This window comes from Aphelocoma coerulescens, chromosome 2 (genome assembly GCF_041296385.1).
Source record: "Aphelocoma coerulescens isolate FSJ_1873_10779 chromosome 2, UR_Acoe_1.0, whole genome shotgun sequence".
Lineage (NCBI taxonomy): Eukaryota > Metazoa > Chordata > Aves > Passeriformes > Corvidae > Aphelocoma > Aphelocoma coerulescens.
This window is the reverse complement of record NC_091015.1, coordinates 161,895,639-161,908,777: the sequence shown is the minus strand read 5'-3', so window position 1 is coordinate 161,908,777 and position 13,139 is coordinate 161,895,639. Positions and strand designations below refer to the sequence as shown.

Below are 13,139 nucleotides of genomic sequence, written 5' to 3'. Positions count from 1 at the left end.
ACAACAAAGCAGTATCTGAAATGAGAGCTTTGTGATTTTAAAACATGCAGGAATTCTTAGAAACAGTAATAAAAATATTTAAGCCCTTTCTTGAACTTTTTTTCTCCCCAATATGTTCAGTGATATACTGTTCTAGTGGATAGAATGTTGAGTGCAGAAAGCCCACTTATATATAATTTTAACAATTCTAGATCATCCTATGGTTAAAAACACAGGGCTGGAAGCCAGCGGGAATAAGGAATGGATTTCTAAACACCTCTGAGTTTCTTTTGGGACTTTGAGTTTAAAATTAAGGCAATTAAGACAATTGTCTTAATTTTCCCATCTATTACAACAGGATTAGTAAGATATGATCATGCTTAGACTTTCCTCCCGTGGGCCAATGAAAACAGAACAAGTTTTTTTTACTGTCTGCTATAAGAGTTTCAAATTTCATCTATGAAATGTCACTGATTGTACCAATCTTTAGCAAGGGTTACAAGACTTGCACACTGTCTTAAAGGCCAGATGTCACTAATTTTCACTGAAGTCACTGCCCTCTTCACAGTTAACTTGCAGGAGGACTTCTTTTCCTTCTGGTCTTCATCCTCCCTCTCACTAGTTGAGTAGTTTGAACTCTTCAGTGCTCAATGGGTGAACAGTAAACACTAATAACCTATTTTTTATTGAAGTATTTTAATTCTCCTTAGCATTTTTGGTTATTTTGCTGGTACAATATTTTAGTTTGCTTTTGGAGTTAAGATGCTTAGAAACTACTCTAGATTAAAACGTGAATGAACTGGTCCTGCTAATTTGCTTCCATATAGAACTTTTATGGAATGAATATGTGTACAAGAATAATTCTCCTTAATATATTTCAACTCATTTCAAAGTAGTCAGTTTTAGTTATGAGAGGACAGTATATTCACAGTTTTATTCCAACATATTTAAATATTTCCATCAAAACAATTGAAAAAGTCTTCTTCAAACTCACTGAGGTTGCCAAGGATCTTACAACAAGTAAAAATTGTTTCAAGGTATGCAGCACAACTAAGAATGAAATATTTTTTACCTCTCTTTTATGTAAGAGATTTTTTTAACCTACAGCTAAATTTCAACCAGCGACAGAGGTACTCAAAGATCTATCAGTTATTTTCACATTATTATGAGTTAATTTGGCTAAATACACAAGACTTCAGACTAGTAACCTCATATTTTTTAAGTGACCCTAAAGTTGCCTTTGATTCTGCAGAGCCAGAAGTTAAAATAAATATGTAGATAAAAGTTATTCTGCTGACCAGGTTGCCCAGGTGGATGCCCCTATCCCTGTAAGTGTCCAGGACCACGTTGGATGAGGCTTTGAGAAACCTGGTCTATTGGGTGTCATGCCTGCCCATTCACATATGGGGCTTGGAACAAGATGATCTTTAAGGCCTCTTCCAACCCACACCATTCCATGATTCTGTGATTTATGATCCTGATTGGACAGCTTAACACTTGTACAGCTGAAGTAGTTATAAAGACGTGGACAAAGAACAGCTAGTATTTGATAACAAAACAAAAAAAAATTAGAACCTGATGCTAAATTACTAAACTTTCCTTTTAGGAGCAGATATGTGAGGAAGATAAAGCCTAGATCCCCAATGCAACTTCATTCCTAAACACTCTATAGTCTTGCTGCAGTGGAACACTAGCAATAATTGCTCTATAATGATACCAGCATGTCCCAGATAACACTCAGGACTCCATATGGCTCAGTGTTATAGAAACACATTTAAAAGGATCAAATATAATCCTTTCTAAACATGCATACAAGACAGAAAGTATGAGGAAGGAGCACTATTCACAGTTTCTTGAAAAAAATCCCAAAAAAACCCCGATGAACCCATGACACTGAAGTAGAGACAAATTCTCCACTCCCTCCACTACTGTGGACACCCACTCAGGCAACAAAAAAAACTCTATCACTTTTCAGGCAGTATGAAATGTAGAGAATTCTATAAAGTAGATATGCAAAGCCATGGAAGAATCAAAGACAATCAAGAAAACTAGTGAAAAAAGGTAAAAGAAGTAAAGAAACAACTATGGAATTGGGACTTCCGTGCTGCACAGATATTAATATAACAAGAGAGAAAGAGCAATATCCAAGGAATACCAAAATACTTTTTACAAATAAATCAGGTGAGTGATTTCTCTGTTATCGTATTGACTAAACTGCTGAATAGCACACTCAGAAGAGATTCTATTTATGATAACATTAAAAAACTGCTAGCAAATATTGTTAAAATTTCTTTATCTTTCTTCCCTCTGCAAAGTTCAGTCTTTCAACCTTGTGATATAGAATTCTTCTCTATTTTTTTGTCCCTTTTTTTTACTTAATCTTTTGTTTACCTCATATACTATACTAGTCCTTCTGTTCCATTATAACTCCGTCATTATTTTTAAGATTCATGCCAAATTTTGCCTTTAAACACTTTTAACCTCTCACACTGGTGATTATTCCAGCTCCTAATGCCATCAACACAGTTTCTGTCAAGAGCCAATCTCAGCTGCGATGCTGCAGCATCTTGAAATGACACAGGGATTGCAATGTCACGTCTGTCAGGGACCACTGAGCACCTTGTGGTCAGAAATGAATCCTGCTGAAGAAGCTGGTTAAGTGTCCATTGGAAAATAACAGAGAAATGTGAAAGAGAACAAAACACTGAATGCCTTTTTCTCTTTCTATGTGGCCATCATAGATTATCTCTGGAAAATATGGTAAAAAAAAAAAAAAAAGTGTTTTTTTTTTGTTATTCAGAAGAATCAAATGGCCCTTAACACAAAACTCTGAAGACAAAAAAAAAATTATTTATTTATTTATAGCATAGAAAGGAAGGGTCAATACAAGCTTCTGGCCTCAAATTGAGAAGAACTGAGGACAGGTCATATTTTCTTACTTGGTGCAAGCACCCACATGTGTGCATGCAAATTTCATCTTTCTCTTGTTATCCAGCACAGAGGAGATGTGAACTGACTTCTAGAAGCTGCTATTGAATTTTGAAATTTTCCTTTAGCCCAGTCTGAGATGGCAGTTTCATCGTAAAGGCCCTTGCTTCTCAGTTATGCCTGAGAGCAACAGAGAGAAGCATGAACAAAAGGCTCTGCTGGCAGAAATGGAAGGAGAAATTCCACCAAGGAATTTCATCCTTGATATGCCATATCAGATGAAAGCCTTACCAAGGTCTGCAGAAAATGGATTAAACACCAGTCACTCATCTCGATGGTCTCTTGTGGCTCCCTTCATCCACATATGGCCTGTAGTAATGAAAACAGACATTGTTACTTACGCTCTCAAGGTCCTACTTAGCCCAAATTGCAAAACCAGCAGCCTGCTTGTTATCCAAGTCTTTGACTGAAAAACAGGATTGGATCCCAGTGAGGCCTCAGTTTATTATTCTGTAATAATAATAATAATAATAGATAATCTGTTGCATTAAAAAATTTTAGCCTTGATTGTACAAAGACATCTCCCCAAAACCCCAGAGAGTTATTTTCTTATTCAGGTTTTAAAAGCAGTTGTAATTTCATCACATCTCTTTTAATCCTCCATTACAAAGCAACCCATGAGAAATATAGCAATCAGATCATAGAATCATAGAATGTGCTAAGTTGGAAGGCACCCATCAGGATCATCGAGTCCAACTCCTGGCCCTGCACAGGACACACCAAGAATCCCACCATGTACCCAAGAGCATTTTCCAAACACTTCTTGAATTCTGTCAGGCTTGGTGCTGTGACCACTTCCCTGGGGAGCCTGTTCGAGTGGCCAACCACCCTCTGAGGAAAGAACCTTTTCCTGATTTCCAACCTAAACCTCCCCTGACTCAGCTTCATGCTGTTTTCTCAAGTCCTGGCACTGGTCACGAGAGTGAAGAGATCAGTGTCTGCCCCTCTGCTTCCCTTCCTGAGGAAGCTGCTGACCACAGTGAGGTGTCTCCTCCAGGCTGAACAGACCAAGTGACCTCAGTCACTCCTCATACGGCTTCCCCTCAAGGCCTTTCACCATCCTTGTTACCCTCCTTTGGATGCTGTCAAATGGTTTCATGTCTTTCTTGTATTTTGGTGCCCAAAACTGCCCCAGGACTAGAAGTGAGGACTCCACAGTGGAGCAGAGCAGAGCAGGACAATCCCCTCCCTTGCCCAGCTGGCGATGCTGTGCCTGATGCCTCCCAGGACAGCGCTGGCCCTCCTGGCTGCCAGGACTCACATCCAACTTTCCATCAACCAGCACCCCCAGGCCCCTTTCTGCAGCGCTGCTTTCCAGCCTCTCATTCCCCAGTCTGTCCATACATCCAGGGTTGCCCCTCCCAGGTGCAGGATCCAGCCCTTGCCCTTGTTAGACTTCATACAGCTGGTGATTGCCCATTTCTCTGATATGTCGAGGTCTCTCTGCAGGGTTTCCCTACCCTCAAAGGACTTGACAGTTCCTCCCAATTTAGTGCTGTCAGCAAACTTACTTAGTATTCCTTTGAGACCTGGGTACAAGTTGTTAATGTAGACGTTGAAGAGAATTGGGCCGAGGATCTGAAATATGCCTTCTACCATCTTCATTTTCTTAGTCAATATTTCTCATATTGACTTTAATTTTGGGGGAATTATCCCTTGGAATACTCCCAAACCTTGTTGCACAGCTTTTGTCATCTTTCTCTGAAACATTTCCTGTTTATTGCAGCTGTTCCCTGGTGCTGAAACCGTTCAGCATTTGATTCCTTTACCTAATGTTGTTAAGATTCAGGTCTCCCAAGATTTAGATGTTTAAATACAAGATGTTTTAGTTCAAACCCATCTCATATAAACTGTTATTGATAAGACCACAGTCACACACATCTGACTGTCACTCAGGTGTTTATGGAGGCAGAAATAAAAATCCCATTCCGCCTCAGTGTTAATCAATCTTTGTCACTCCAACAAGTTCTTTTATTTGATAAGATCCCCTGTAGCTAGGAGAAAGGAAAAAAAGGATCCTGTAAATGGAAGCCCTGCAGCCCAAACCAGCAGATTGAAGGAAATGGGAATACAGCTGTGTCCGGCAGCTGCTGCTTTTCAGGCCACCACCAGTCATCCAAACACCAGCCACTGCTGGAGGTGTGCTGGCTCTTTCACCAGCACATCAGCTGCTCTCCTGTAGAGCCACTGGTTCTTGGAGCCAAATGTGTAATTTTGTTTGTTCAAACCACAGTACACTTTGCAATCCAGATTTATGTCTTTCCTTGCCCTTCTCACCACTCACCTGAGCCAAACTCACCATAAGCACTGTCACAGAGACAATTCCTGCTGGCTCTGATCAGCCAGCAGAGACATGGCTGATAAAAGCAAGCCAGGAAGGTGATAATCCATCACAGGTGGCCCAGGCACTATTCCCATTAAAGACTCATCTGTTTTTTGACAGATCTAAATTATATCCCAGAGGCTGCCCTTGCTGTTGTGATGCTCAAGACTGAGCCTGCACTCCAAACCAGGCTCCCTGTGGTCACTGCCAGTGTTTGCTCATGTCCTGTGCTTAGCTGGGATCAAGTCACCTCTGCCTTCCTGACAGGAAAACAGGGGCATACATTGTATACAGGGACATAGACTGGGTGTGGGCAGCCCAGTTGGCACTGGGCAGATGCAGTCAGCAAAGCATCCTGCCACCCACGTATCCAGATGCAGTGTTGGCTCTTTTCCCTCTCCCCACACAATGCTGAGGGTGAGTCATTAAGCACCAATGTGTCCCCACAGACAGGGACAGACCTTGGATGGTGCTCAGAGTTTTGCTAGCACTCTACAAGTCATCTTCTGGTGCTGATGTGAGGGCTAACTTTGCAGCAGAAGAGAGGAGTGGAAGAAAATGAGGGTCCTTTGGAGATTGGCAGAGACAAGAGCTAGATAGAATGTCTCTAATATCTCTGAACACAAATAAGATAAATTGTACCAAATGGAAACTTGCAAATTTTTTCTGGGATCCTGCCATGAAGATAAACAGAGTTCAATAACAAGGTAACTATATGAGTAAATAGAAGCAAGAGTAAAGGAATAACATTTTAAAAAAGAGTAAAGAGACAACCTGGTGGGCAGAAAGTGCAGGGAAGGGGAGACCATTAATAGAGAATCCTCATTCTTCAAAAGAAGGTCTTTGAGCTTTGTATGAAACCTTTCTGAGTGAGTCTGATATAAAATCTTCTGTGGTCACACACTGAGTTTATAATTAGGGAACTGCAAAGGTGAGGAGAAAAGGTAAGAGGATTGTTTTGGGATGTACCATGAGGAAAAATACAGTGTAACCCCAGTCCATGTGACTCATGTTCAGAGTTTCCATTGTCTCTTTATGATAGAAGTATATCACAGCCTGCACTTTTCCATGGGAACTGGAACAGCACTGGATTGGACAAGGTTGGCCCAAAGTGCCCTGTTCAGCAGTTTTGTCAGAATGGCTCCTGCTGGGCTAGCAAATGTTGTTTTAACATGCGGGAGACTGTGACAATGCATAAAGGCATTTGAGACACTGCTGTGCAAGTGATTATTTTAGTTTTTTTTCATGAAGAGCCCAGATGGAGACTGCGAGCCAGTGTTTTTCAGGTAGAAACATGACTCAGAGCAAGAAGGGGTTTGTAATAAAGCTGTGAACTTTTGGTCTCCTGACACTGTGGAATGTTCTGGTCTGAGAGAGGGAAGGGGGTGTCAGCATTGCTCAGGGCAGATGGGGACAGCTGGTGACTTGACCAGCATCCACATCCCAAACATAACTCACATCAACATTCACTATAGCCCTCAAAGGGCTGGGATTGTGTGACAGCATTTAAAATTTAAATACTTATAAACCCCTTCACACAGGCAACAAATAGATCACATAAATAACCATTTTGGTCATGGAATAGTTGGGAAAGATTTAGGTAGTGATGTTGTTGTTTGTTACTAGGATGGATACAATCTCTGCCTGATGGTGCCATTTACCTCTGTTTTGGTGCTGTAGACAGACTTCATTTTACATTAATTCTTCAACTGTTTGGAAAGACAGGCACAGAGATTCAGAAGAATAATAGATGTTGTCTGGGGCATTTTTCTTCTCATTGAAATTACATTTTTAAATTTTTATTGTATATTAGATTGACTCTGATCAACTATTCTAGATCAAAATATTTCTCTCAAAAAACTTTCACAGATGCTCTTCAATGATTTGCTGTTTCAAAATCAGCCTATTTCTCTTCATTCCATTTCTCCTGACACACCACAGACAGGAAGTGAAAAAGGGAACAAATTTTTGTGGAAGGCAGAAGACAACCTATCACAGTAGATGACTAAGTTGATTATACACTCTCAGTCCTGTGCTGAGGTGATATTTAGAGATGAAAATATTTTTTTTGTTTGTGCTATATTATGTAGGTCTGACTTTCTGATAAAAATTGATTTGGTATTTAACTTTGTCAAATATTTTTGATAGACAGAAGAAATTAGTATCAGGAATATAAAACATTTCTACACCAGCATTGCTTGTTTTGCAAGGATGAAAGGTAGGAATATGAAAAAGAGATTATGTAAGGCAAAAGAGAATCTGGACCAAATTATTTATATTACAAGGGAGGAGAGAAAGATACTTGCTTCTAGCTTTTTAAAATAAACTAAAAATTGCACAAATTTTAATAGCTTTTTTGTCCAATTATTTCCTGAAAATTGTATAAGGACCAGGAAAAAAAAAAAGCATATTAAATCCACAGTTCATTACAATCTATTGCTTTTCAACTCCTTCTGACATTTTATTAAAATATCTTTTTCCTGAATATTATAATACCTTAAATGTGCATTAAAAATAACAGCTAAGATTGGAATCAGGACTAAATTTATTTTCTCTCTCACACTATTTCCGCAAGGTTTTAGCAGCAATTTCATGACTTTTGGGGGACAATAATTTTTATAATTTAGTTATTGTAAATTGTTTGGTTTGCCTCTATCTAACAATGGTTCTGTTAAGGAGCCAGTTCTTACAATTCTGAAAACCTGGATTTCAACTTTTTTTCTTTTTAACATGTTTCACAATACTTGTTATCTAATCCAACTCTATTGATGTGTTGAGACCTATGACTTGATTATTAATAACAGAGACACAAGTTTCTAAAGAGATAAAATACATGACATTAGCAAACTAAGTGAAATTATGGGCCCATGTTTTTTGATTCTTTCATCCCACAGTTATCTGCTTAAAGCAGGATGACAATTTCTTTCTCAGATCCACAAATGAGCTGACAGCTACAACTGAAGTGAAAGTCCATTTGGAAAGTTGTTTCTTAAAAGAACAAAACCACTAATCAGCATTTTTGACAGATGTCTCAAGTTCATCCAGGACTTTTGAGAAAAATGATTAGTCTTTATTTTTTCCAACCTTGTTTTGGTAAAACACATTTACTCGAACACTTGTTTGCACTCAGGGGCCCCCTGTATTGGGTTTGCACTGCAAGAAAACACAGAGGGATGAATTTCTCCTAAAAATACAGAATAATCTTGAGTTGCTTCTAAAGGTTTTAGTTAGAGCTGAAAGAAACCAGATTTGAAGGGTAGGTTTGTATTAAGACATTTTTCATCCTAGAACCACACTCTAAAGTTGTGCTAGTTAGTACACGTTACAATGGGATTTTTCATTCTTCACCGAAATATTTTTTTCTTCAATAATAAAGCAGTTCAAGTTGGTCCATTCATAGAATCACAGAATGGTTGAGGTTGGAAACGATCACTGGAGGTCATCTGGTCCAACCTCTTTGCTTGAGAAAGACCATCTGGAGCCAGATTTCCAGTCTTATCTTCTAAAAACTAGTAATGGAAGAGTTCTGATGTCTATCACAAGAGCATCTATCATTTTTAGAGATATAAAAATAAATATATTCTTTTAAAAAGAGTAGTGTAACCAAATGTTCTCACATAATTATATTCTGCCTTAATATTCAGAAGTTTTGGTTCTGCTCCAGTGTAAAATATATGAAGGAATGGAGAAATAGAAAGAAACAAAGAGCAAGTGAAAATAAATTTTAAAAAATGTTGAGATGTAGTACACTTATTCCTCACCATTTATCCGCTGTGAGGATGAAGTAAAAATAAAAAATGCCCACCTGGAGTTCTGACGAACAAGAAAGAACTTATTGATTTAAAACTGAAAGTGTTCTACATTTGTCATTCTTTGGGAATAAAATCTTCCATCTGGTATAATATAGCAGAATAGGAAAAGATGTCTTCATAATCTCTGTAATGATAATATTTGTCAAAAACTTGCAGGCAGGTTGTTTTGAAAAGGCCAGATTATCCTAACCTACCCACAGGAACTGAAACTGTTACCTATAGGCAAGACATTTTCATGTTGTGCTTGTAACATTAAATTGAAGTAAAATTAATGCATCTTTCAATCTCTTTTTGAGAATTGATTTTTATTTAAAATGTGCCATGATTTCCCTAAAAATCCCATTTTCAGTCTCCAAGCTCTACACTCCTAATTTTACTTTGAACATCTTTTCTTCTCTCTGGTGGGAACCAGATTTTTACATTCCCTTTAAATGTTCCCTTAGGCATAAGCTACATACCTTAAAAGGAGGCAAAGATATTGGAGACTGCACATTCAACAGCTTCAGCCTTAGTGAGGTCAACTGCATGTGCATCTATCACTGCATTTTACTCTTCAGAAGGACACCGATACTTTAGGCAGGCTCTGGGCTCTGCTTTTTAATGAGCTTTGGGAAATTTCTAATGGAATTAGCTAAATTTGCCTTTCCTGCCTTTAGGACAACATATAAATGCACACACAACTGCTACTGCTTTCAGAGGAAACTGTACCAATACAGCTAATGGAAGATTAGGAGAAGAGAAAGGTTCAGAAAGCATAATTCACATATTTATTTGGAAGGTTTGTTGTCTGGGAGGAAAAAAAGCAACCAACTTTTGGAGTAATGATAACAGATTTTTATCTACATATCCAATGGGTTTATTTTTACTTTTTACCTTATTTCATAGTATCACAAAATAATGCCATCTATCATTGCTGACACACTACAATACAACATAAGAGAGAATCATAGAATCATTGAATAGCCTGAGTTGGAAGGGACCCATCAGGATCATCAAAGTCCAGCTCTTGGCCCAAGAATTCCACCATGTGCCCAAAGCATTGTCCAAGTGCTTCTTGAGCTCTGTCAGGTTGGTGCTGTGACCACTTTCCTGGGGGGCCTGTTCCAGTGCCCAAACACCCTCTGGGGGAAGAACCTTTTCCTGATATCCACCTAAGCCTGCCCTGACACAGCTTCAGGCCATTCCCTTAGGTCCTGTCACTGGACACCTGGGAAAAGTGAGTCCCTACCCCTTCCCCTTGTGAGGAAGCTGTGGACAGATATGAGGTCTCTCCTCAGCATCCTCTTTTCCAGTCATTGAGTTTATCTTGGTAAAAAAATTTAAGGGCATCTGGTAGTTAACAGTGACTGAAACACCCTATCTGATAATCAATTTCTTTCCTGTTTCCTGTAGTGAAATGCTTGAGCATCTAGATTAAAGAATCTTCTACTTGTGGTATAATTAATAATCTTTATTAAAATGTTGAATATTTTGATGAAGAAAACCACATGAGGACACTGATTCATCAAAGGAAAAAGTATATTTCAATCTTTACTTATAGCAGTTGTCCTTTACGATTTGGCAAATAATTAATATAATTATTTCAACAACCACGTAGTCACTTCCAGAGGTCACCTACATCAAGATACAGAACAGAATTAATCACATACCATGAAAAGATGTGAAAGTGATTGAAATACACAAAATAAAAATCAATCTGTCAAAATGTTTTAGAATCTCAATTATATTTTGAACTTTTATTATTCATGAAACTTAAAAGAATGTTTTATTCCACTCTAACTTAGAATGAAAACAAAGGTTTAAACGTCAAAATTTCTTAGAAAGTCAGACCTTTTAGCTTGGTACTTTTCTAGTCTTTCTTTGAATCCTTTTGCACTGGCTTTTTTTAAATACAAGGGAGACTTTTTGTGCCAAGTTATTTCAAAGCAAACTAATGGACCCTCTGTTTCTTCCTGGAATTAAAATTCTAAATTGTGGCAGGACCTTGGTTGTCACTCTCGGTCTGAATCTTTGCATTTCTTCCATTCTACTGCAGCAATACTTTCTGATTGTTTTGTTTTCCCTGACTGTGCTGGTTTTTGACTCAACATCCACCATCCCACCATCTAAACAAAAAGATTCTGATAGGAACTTGTAGTGGTTTGGTCTAAAATACTCATTACTGTTTATCTTTTGTGAGATAAGAATTAGGAGAAATGCAAAGCAGGCACCAACTTGAATGAATATAAAGAAGTTTATTAACAGACCTAAAAGAAGAAAAGAAAAAAAAATTATACCACCTTTAGAACTCTCCTCCTCCCCCCACCTTCCTCCCTTCTCCCACTGACAATGTAAAGACAACCCTTAAGATGTTCAGTCTGTTTACCACTTCCATAATAACCTTGTTCAGTCCATTTGGAAAGAGAAGTCTCTTTTTGCTCATGCTATGAAAACAGTATCACACCGAGACAGCCGCCCACTTCCAAATATTGTTCAGTCCATTTAGGAAGAGGAGTCTCTCTGCTTGCGATGTGAGTCCCTTCCCCCGACTTGCAGCTTTTCCCGCAACTGCTTTCGAGGGTCCACTCTTGAAGTTTTCTGGGGTACAATTTTAAGGTTGAGCTGTGCAGAAACAAAGAAACAGAGGCCCTTCTCCTTCCCTGGGAGCAAAGGGTCATCTTCATCTTTAAGACTATCTCTGGAAGCATCTCTAGGAATTGAGGTTTTTCTCCTTTCCTCTTTGGAGCAAAAGTCCTCATCTGGTTCATCTGGTTCATCTCTCTCTGTCCAAACTCCTCATGAAATTACAGCTGCGGCAGCATCTGCCTATTGCTTATGAGTTGAACACTCCACCCCCCATATCTTCATGAAATTACAACAGGATACTCTGATATATCATAGCTTCACAACAGACTTTCAGCTTTAAGCATCTCCTCTCTCTCTTCCCTCAGGTTTTCAGCTCTTCACAGCAATAAAAGGGTTAATCTCACCTCGGCCTTGCAGCTGGAATGTGGCTTATCGCAGTTGGTCACTGACCTCTGCCGGACAGAGGTGCCGCTTTGCTGAAATCTTGGCCCCAGTGGAGGGGGGGGTTCCGAGCCGCTCCGGCTGCCCACGGCAAGGCAGTGGGGGGGGTTCCATGGCTGGAACAGGCCCATGGCTCCAGGCTGGCCGTGGCCATGGCCCAGCCTGGCCCAAGCAGGGCCTGGCCGGGCCCGCTGGCCCCTGCACGGGGCCTGCAGCCACCTGTGCCAGCGCCGGAAACGAGAGAGAGCTGGGGTGGGAGTTTGTCTATTCTTAAGTGTGGATCACAGAGGCGGTCACAACTTTAAGTGGCTTAAAGAATTGTCCATATTCAAACTGGCCAGCTGATAGGTTCTATCAGGTCCCAGAGGAAGCTGTAAGCACCTCTTAGCAAGGATATCCCTTCCGGGACTATGCTTGCTAACCTATGACAGAACTTCAAACTGACTTTCATGGGAAACATGCAAGCAAAAAAACAGCTGGCACATGGACATAACTCTGTTGGCCTCATCAGCAAATATCACTGGAAATTCCAGTCCAGGAGGTTCTGCACTCTCCCCTTTAGCTGACTAATTCCTCTCTGACAGAAAAAGATCAAGCAAAATTTTGTACATTGTCTTTGTCTTCCTTGGAGTGGAGTCAAGTCCAGAAGGAAATGGAAGTCTTATGGATGTGAGCAGGAAAAGTGGTTCATATGGCTCTTTAGGTTTTGGGTCACCACAGGATACCTTCTCACAAGGTCCTCTCAGAATACGATCAGCTGAAGGAATATCTACCTTAGTGATTTTTTACAGCTGAAAACACAAAAATACAGATCTGTTCACGTACCTGTACATGTGAGAGAAACATCACCTTTGCAAGGTGAGAACCAATCACAGAAAAAACATCTTGGTGTGCATCAGTTGATAAATGTCATATATTCCCTGATGCAGTCCATACTGGAAGCAATCTTTTAAGCCATCCAGCTTTGCTATGTGCAGAAACAGAAAAGCAATTCATACTTTTGTGTAGTCTAAATGCCTTTAAAACTTCTT

At 39.5% G+C, this 13,139-nt stretch overlaps 1 long non-coding RNA gene across 1 annotated transcript; it reads right to left on the bottom strand.

Annotated features, from left to right (window-relative positions):
- Positions 1 to 2,877: 2,877 nt before the first annotated feature.
- On the bottom strand, positions 2,878 to 5,338 carry LOC138106024 (uncharacterized). Its single transcript, XR_011148884.1, has 3 exons — positions 5,252 to 5,338; positions 3,199 to 3,276; positions 2,878 to 3,087 (listed from the first exon to the last, which is right to left on the bottom strand). It is a non-coding gene; the product is annotated as an uncharacterized lncRNA (long non-coding RNA).
- Between the last annotated feature and the right edge of the window lie 7,801 nt (positions 5,339 to 13,139).